Source organism: Ipomoea nil, unplaced genomic scaffold (genome assembly GCF_001879475.1).
Source record: "Ipomoea nil cultivar Tokyo-kokei standard unplaced genomic scaffold, Asagao_1.1 scaffold0782, whole genome shotgun sequence".
In the NCBI taxonomy this organism is placed as follows: domain Eukaryota; kingdom Viridiplantae; phylum Streptophyta; class Magnoliopsida; order Solanales; family Convolvulaceae; genus Ipomoea; species Ipomoea nil.
This window is the reverse complement of record NW_017617210.1, coordinates 557,932-567,152: the sequence shown is the minus strand read 5'-3', so window position 1 is coordinate 567,152 and position 9,221 is coordinate 557,932.

The following is a 9,221-nucleotide window of genomic DNA, read 5'->3' as shown; positions in this document are numbered from 1 at the left end:
TGTTGATTTGCTGCTTGCGTCAAATGGAGTGATTATATATATATATATATATATATATATATATATATATATATATATTTATATATATATATTTCACTTAATTATTTTCCATGCCTGATATATCTAGATATATCTTACGGTAGTTTTGAAACTGCTATAACCACTTCCTGGTAACCTCTTCCAATTCGTTAGATTTTTATTTATAAACTAGTTTTTTACGCACATCGCACGATTGAGATAATGCCCAATATTTTTTTTTTAAATAAGTACTTTAAAGTATATATCAAGGCAAGATTATATTGGAATTGTTCATGCATAGATAATTGAACGTTGAATTTGCGTATTTAAATAGGCAATTCTAAGTTTACAAATGCAAGATAATAGAGTCAAAATTGATTATAATTGTCAATAAAATAATTGTATAAGTATGGTTGAAACCAAATACAGGACATAAGGGAGAGCAAATAAAAATTAGGGCATAAAATATGAAATATATACTAATATTGAAGAGCTAACTGCTGATTGCCAAACAAGGACATTGCAAGATAGTTTCTCACTCCAATTTGTTGTGTGATTTGAATACTCTTTTTGTCAATAAATCTCCCAAGTAGTTAATATGATTGGCTTAATTATATTTTTTTAATATTTTTTAAAACTATTATTATTATTATTATTATTATTATTATTATTATTATTATTATTATTATTATTATTATTATTATTATTATTATTATTATTATTATTATTATTATTATTATTATTATTATTATTATTATTATGTATACCCTTAAGTCATTTTACATGTTAATCTAAACAGCTAATTTTTTTCAAATATCCTTTTATCAACCGTTGATATAATTCGCTGGTCAAATCTGCTAAAATAATCTGCTAACGCTAACCGTTAACTGCTGATTGTCAAACACGAACATTGCGAGATAGTTCTCACTTCAATTTGTTGTGTGATTTGAATACTCTCTTTGTCAACAAATCTCTCAAGTAGTTAATATGATTCCCTTTATTAATTATATATATATTTTTTAATTTTTTCATGGTATTAAATATTAATAAAATACTTGGTAAATAAATATATAGCATTATTTTGTATTATAACTTTGATATTTAATTCAAAAAATAGTGCACAAAAAAGATAATAGACAATGTAGTAAATATAATCAATTGATGAATTTGAATGTAAAGAATTTTTACATTGGGGAAAAATAAAGACAATATAACTAATAAAATTATTTCTCTTAATTAATTTATTGATAATGAATAATTTTTTTTAATAAAGACATTGTAGGGACAATGTAGCGAATATAATCAATTGAGCAATTTGAATATAAAGAATTTTTATATTGGAGAAAAATAAAGACAATATAATTAATGAAATCATTTTTCTTATTTAATTTATTGATAATGAATAATTTTGTTTGAACAAAGACATTGTAGACACATAATTCTAAATTAAAGAAATGCGTATGTATTATTTTTTGTTGTAGCTACTCAATTATTATTTCATTTAATAAGAGTAAAATAGAGTACTAATTATGCCAACTTTGATTGGGATGGGGTTCGAACTTAAGACCTTTCTTATTGAAATCAATGACTAAGTTAACGGTGAACTAACAAAAATGAACGAAAAAGATAATATTTAACGGGAAATTTAACGGATAATCATATTCACTAAGGATAAATTAAGAAATTTTAAGGAAAAATTAAAATTTGATTAATTTGAGCCATTTATTTGATTATAAAAAATTTGACCGCCATTTTTTCTACCCATTATAGGCCTAACTCTCTTGGGCTCTTATTAGTATAGTAGATAGATATTTTAATTAATGACAACATTATTTTTATGGTATTAAGTCATGCATTGTTTCCAAATTGATTTATGTGACATTTATTTTTGGAATTCTTTTATTAAATTTTAAAGTTATATCCGAAAATGTTTTAAAGGTTAACAGTTTTAACTATTGTTTTTTTTTTTTTTCTTTTCATATTTAGTCTCCAAATTAACATAATAATATTATTATGGCTATTTATTGCCTTTTTTGTTTATTGGATTATTTGCAATTTTATGCCATTAATAATACTATTAATTGAGTTTTGGAGAGTGCTTTTGAATCAATTCAAATTTTGGAAAAACATGTTTTCTAGGCATTATTGTACATCTATCCCATAATTTATTTAGTATTTGAATTATGTTTTGAGATGTTATTGCTCACATTTAGTTAAGTATAAATAATTGAATACACATTTGGTGTTTTTCATACTCTTTAGATTGTTTTATGCTTTTAATCACATTAAGTGCATAATATTAAGTTTAATTATGCAATTAGGATTTGTGAGATTTTTTATTTACGACTAAAACATATACTATGACTTGATATTTGTGAATTTAGCATGTTTCTCACAAATTTGATTTTATGTAATTAAAACTTTTTCACGTGGGCTTATAGTTTTTTAACCTTTCAGAGTATATATCTATTACATTATTATTCAAAATTTGGATTTCTTTTGGTTAGAAGTCATACTAGTTTTGAATATTAATTGTATACTTGAGGTTATTGCTCATATTAAAATTGTTTTCAGTTATGCAATTTATTTGGAATATATGAGTTTATTATTTAATTTTATGCATATATGTTCTAAGCACAATATTTTATTTTAGATTATGCGTTTTATTATGTCTTTAGAAAGCATAATTTGAGAATGGATTTAGTTCCTTATTAAGTTGAACTTTATGCATAAAATTAATTGCGGTAATGCTTGGATTTGAGCACGTTTAGTCTATTAATTTAGTTCATTGATTTAAAGCCTTATCCATAGGTGAATCTACAATTTTATAGATCTCCCAAACGGTTTTTTTACTTCAAACATGAGAACGCATGACAGGAAGTTTCTTGGGGAGGAATACTAGTTCTATGGCCCTGGCTTAAAATCCTTGTTGCTACTAGTTCCCTTGTGACGCTACTCTGTCTAAGGAGTTGGTATTTAACCGAGTTTCGTCTCGACCAACTTTCCTGGGAGTATACCTAATAATTCTCTATCATGTGTTGGTTTAATTCATTTGTTAGGCTTTAACTTCCCCTTTTGCCATGTGATTACAATTTCTAGATTAATTAAAGAGTAGTCACAGCATCTTTAATTTACTAAAAATTGTCTAAAGTTCAAATCACATAAAGATGGCAATGATAAATGCCTAGTGATCCTATAATTTTAATTAGTTGGGGAGTAGCCACAACATCCTTAATCAGTTAAAATTATATATTGAGTTGTTGGGTCACATAAAATTTGATAAATGTCTAGTGATCTTATAACTTTAATTAGTTGGGGAGTAGTCACATCATCCTTAATCAGTTAAAATTATATATTGAGTTGTTAGGGTCACATAAAGTTTTAGACATATCAGTTGTGACTAATTGTATGTAATATGATGGAATTTAGTCCACAGACAATTTTGTTATATTTGTATGATTAATTAGGATGAAATACTGAACTATGATCATAATTTAGCCCACAGGCAATTATGTATCGGAATGTAGTTAGTAGTTTTATTAGATGATAGGAATAAAGAATTTTATTTACTTTATGAATAATTCTCATCTCTATCATGAAGCTTAATTTTATGATGTAAACTTTAGGTCATATATCTTAATTTGCCCACAGGGATTAAGATAGGGGCAAATTATGCTGTGCATCCGTATGCACCATGCATGGTGCATATGGATGCAAAAACGACGTCGTTTTATTAAAAACGCGCGTCTCCCCTTAGAAAAAAAAATTCAGGTTCGATTCCTAGCAACAACATATGAATTAAAATTCCAGAATCGATGAACTATAATTCCATAATCGATGAACTATAATTCCATAATCGATGAACTATAATTCCATAATCTAATCTATGAATTAAAAATTCCAGAATGAATGAACTAAAATTCCAGAATCTATGAACTAAAATTCCAGAATCGATGAACTACAATTCCAGAATCGATGAACTATAATTCCAGAATCAATGAACTAAAATTCCATAATCTATGAACTAAAATTCCAGAATGAATGAACAACATAATGTTGTTGCTAGGAATCGAACCTGATTTTTTTTTTTAAGGGGAGATGCACGTTTTTAATAAAACGACGTCGTTTTTGCATCCGTATGCACCATGCGTATGCACAACATAACTATCCTAAGATAAGGAACATGATCTCTTAAGTTTTGTGTCATAATGGTTGTAATAAATCTAATTGAATTAAAACTCCAGCCCACAGGCAAGTTTTATGTCACTTGATTCTTCAACCCATTTGATAATTGTATGGTTGTAATGAATCTAATTGATTTAAAACTTTAGCCCACAGGCAAGTTTTATGTCACTTGATTCTTCAACTCATTTGCTAATTGTTTCATCATAAAATTTCAGTTGGATCTAATTGAGTAGAACTTTAGCCCACATGCAAGTTTTATGTCACTAGATTCTTCTGGCTATTTAGTAATTGAGATGAAATACTATCATAAATGTTTAATTGAATTTAATAGAATTAAAACTTTAGCCCATATGTAAGTTTTATGTCAATAAATTCATCAACCCATTACATAGTAATTTTATCTCACTTTCTTAGAATTTATAAATTTAGTTCAATTATAATTCTAAGTTTCCTGGTTTGCATTGGCAAAACATGTATTTAGTCACTTCCCAAAATTTAGATACACCTTTTATTAATTATTTTTTTCACGAAGCTTACTTGGTTATTTGGACTAATTATAGTAAGTTGCGTGGTATGATATACCTCTTTTGGATTCCAATAATAAAATGTATCCTTTTGAGCCAGATTCCAACTTGGTTTTGGAAGGCGTATTTTATATTTTAGTATGTCCAACTATGGTGGAGAATCATGTCCTCATTAATTATTCATTTAGTTGGACTATAATTGGAACCAAATATTGATTATTTAGTATGCCCAACTAATGGTGGGAAATTATATCTTCATTATTTAGTTGGTCAAATCAATTATATGAGTGTTATATCATTAATTTGGCTAAAGAATATCTTAATCAGTGGGAGTGATCATTTAGAAAAAGATCATTAAAATACTCCACTAAAGCTGATGGATTTAATTGTTTCCATACATTCCAAATTGGATTGTGCGTCTAGCAATAAGTCCAAAAGTTTTCACAAGTATTAATTTAGTTTTTTGTTCTTATAATTCATAAGTTCATTTCATTGAACGTTTGGTTGTACACCATATTTATGACAATGTTGTAACAATATTAATGAATTTATTAGAACGAAAGAATTTAACTTGTGGTGCACTGCCAATTAATAAATTCTTTAGCGATTAATAGAGTCTTTAGTTTATTCAAAATTGATCATGGGCCTTTTTTTTTATTTGTAAGGCTTAAAACAATTTTGCAAGACATAATAAGTAAGACTCGTAATGTTCAGTTAATTTCGAGGTGGACCTTGAGATTATTTGATAGTTGGTGTATGTTTAAGATTCCAAACTTATGGACTTAGATTTTTTGGTTTGTTGTCTAAGTTATTGGAATGTTTCTGTGACTTGACTATCTTTTGGCTATCATAATGAGTGGGAGTGACAGACGTGTCAACTCCAAGCTCTTAGCCGTTAGAGGTAGTGCTTATGTTAACTTATAAAGAGGTCATAGAATATAGTTAGCATTATGCTAATATTAAGAGATCTCTACTTAAGGCATGCTTCTAAGATTTTAGAGATCATACAGTGAATTTGGATGGTTTCTTCATTCAGTTGTGCACATAATATATTTTGAGAAACATCCATTAAGGGACTAAGAATAAACGTAGGGTTTGTTCATAAAGAACCTAAGTTAGGGAATTTAAATGCATGTGATCATAGAAGATATTACTCACTTGATCAGTAGAGGACGTATTACTATGGTTCATGTGTTTTGTTCTTTAATGGAGGTTGCGCCAGTACTTGCACCAAGTGGGAGAATGTAAGTGTTTTCCCTAATATAATATAGTATAATATATTGTATTAATTAAGTGGTTGTGGTGCAAGTAGAAGATTAAATCAGTTAGTGATTTAATCTGTTAGGCAACTCAGGATATTCAGTTAAGCTTTAACTGAATATCTGCCTACATTGATGGCATATAGGCTTCTAAGCAAAACAGTCCTCCCACAGTTCCCGTGTTCAGCATACACGCACCATCAGGTATTCGGGAGAGAAGTGGTAGACAAAACTATTCTGCAGGTTTACCGTCTCATGGCAATAACAACAATTATGGCAAGGGATATTCGGATGATCCTGAAGCTTCCGCTACTACGAGACAGGTTACTCGTTACTACAGTTTATGTTAGTCAATTTATTATCTAACAATAAACCTGTGATCATTGGTCTTGCCTTGAAAGTTTTGAAGGAAAGATGTTAGGCGTGAAAAAATAATTTCTCATCACGGAATATTATCGGAATGGGATTCCGAATTTGCTGATAAGAGGATGACAGAAATCACTTTTGGGTCTGTCATGTTTAATGTACAAGAAGATTTTCATGCAGATTGTGCATGGAGTAGTGGAATGTATTGTACATATGGATTTTAAATGTATGTTGTCCATTTTCCTTTCATCTTCACTTAAAATCATGGGGCTTCAAGCGGTGCCAAGATAATTAGTGAGATGTGTAAAATGATTTTTTTTAAATAAATCATTTTGTTAGCATGCTTTATTTGGAACGAGAAGATACATTTTCTCCACGGTGGGGTGAGTGGTTTTAGCACATCAAAGGCCGGAAGAGATGGATCATCAAAAGCATATACAAGTTACAGGATGTGATCGGTACAATACTGTTTATTTGTTTCGGCCTCGACATGAATGTAAGTTTTATTTTATTTACAAGTTAAGTTCTGGAGTGTGTCTAGAAGATTTGCATGAGATTCTTTTGAGTTTTGCATAGTCTGCTAAATACAAGGATATGTTTATGCATGTGTATAAATATTTTTATTTTGAGATTTTGTCTTGGTTACATGCATAATATACAAAGATAAATATATAATGTGTTGGATCTTGAGGTGCTGTAAATCTGTCAAATTTGAATTAATTTAGTGTTATCAATTTGTTGTTTTCTTATGCATGGTTACAATGTTTAATGATTGTAAGTTGGAAATAATTTCAATGTCATGCATAGAATTATTGATTATTTAGATATATTTATCCTTGTGAAAACTTTAGAAATATTATGTTATATATATTTCTAATTAAGGCATGAAACCTTTGAAATATTTGTTATATTTCTGATAAAGGCAGAAAGCGCACGAAATATTCTGTTATATTTATGTTATATTTGTATCAGGAGGAGTTGCTGTGGTTCCAAAGATCGCGAGAGGAGTGGATAGTTTCCGGGGATAGAAACACGGCTTACTACCATGCAGCGGCCACGGTTCGGAAAGCAAGGAACAAAGTTACTAGGTTGAAAAACGACCAGGGTCGCTGGATTGAAGATGATGACTGCCTAAAAGTTCACATTCAAAGTTTCTACGCGGCCCTCTTTGCCAATGACCAGGGCATTTCGGATGAGCGAAATTTAGCCTCGACCTTCCCCCAGCTTCCAAGCGTTGACTGGTACATCTTCAACAGGCCAGTCGTGAAAGAGGAGGTCCATAAAGCCCTTTCGGACATGAAACCGTATAAGGCTCCGGGACCGGATGGTTTCCCTGCAGCTTTTTATCAGCATCTTTGGATGGAAACAGGAGATTGTGTGTTCAACATGGTCAGAGAAGCCTTTTCGTCTGGTCAGCTACCCGAGGGCCTGAATGACACGTTAGTTGTTCTTATCCCAAAGGTTACTGCCCCGGAGACGATCAAACAGTTTCGGCCTATTAGCCTATGCAATGTGGGCTACAAGATTATCACGAGGACTATCACTAACAGGCTGAAAAGCATTCTGCCCAAGCTTGTAGGACCGTTCCAGAGCTCCTTTATACCAGACAGGCAGATCACGGATAACGTGATCATTTACCAGGAGGTCATGCTTTCCATGCGGGAAAAGCGGGGGGCGACGGGCTTCATGACAATAAAGTTAGATCTGGAGAAGGCCTATGATCGACTGTCCTGGACATTTATACAGGATACTTTAGAGCAAGCAGGTTTTGGCAATGAGTGGGTCAGAATCATAATGACTTGCATCCGGACTGCTCGCCTGACTATCTCTTGGAACGGTGAGAGGCTTCAGCCTATTGTACCAAGAAGGGGAATCAGGCAGGGCGACGCTATGTCCCCGGCCATCTTCGTCCTCTGCATGGAGCGCCTGAGCCAGCTTATTGTCTCAGAAGTCGGTAACAAAAATTGGAAAGGCATTTCTCTTGTTAAAAATGGTCCTATTCTCTCACACCTTTGTTTTGCAGATGACATGGTTCTTTTTTCGGAGGCGTCGCTTGAGCAGGTGGACATCATCCAATTATGCTTAGACCGCTTCTGCAAGGCATCTGGCCAGCGTATTAGCCTCGATAAGTCGCAGGTCCATTTTTCCAAAAACGTGGACCCGAGGCTAGCAGGGGCTATTGCGCAGAAGCTGGGCATCTCTCAGACTAGTGACTTGGGGAGGTATCTTGGTGTGCCCTCCATTCATAGCTGCGTTACTTGTAACACTTTCTCTGCTCTTCTTGACAGGTTATCAGCTTGACTTGAAGGATGGAAAGCAAAAACGCTCTCCTTGGCAGGACGGATTGTACTGGCCAAAACAGTTCTCAGTGTTATCCCTTCCTATACCATGCAGACAGTGAGTCTGCCTAAGAGCCTTTGCACGAAAATGGAGAAACGGATTAGATGCTTTGTTTGGGGAACTACAAGTGCGGGCATTCAAAAAAAGAGTCTCGCAAATTGGAATGTGGTCACTTCAGATAACGATTCTGGGGGACTCGGCTTCAGGCAGACGCACGAGGTCAATATGGTATTCATGGTCAAACTGGGATGGAGGTTGATGACAGAGCCCCATAGCCTGTGGGCTCAAGTCTTAACATCCAAGTACAAGGCTGCTGGGATCTTTCAAATGGCTAATTCAGGACGAAGAAGTATGTCTAATGTTTGGCGTGGCATCACCGCCTCTAGGACACACTTAGAAAGAGGCCTTACCTGCGCAGTCCGGAACGGCAAGAAGACGCAATTCTGGATGGACAAGTGGATTACGCCGGAACCGTTATACGATCAAATGCTTATGCCCCTGAGCCTTCCTGACTTATATGCTCCCATAG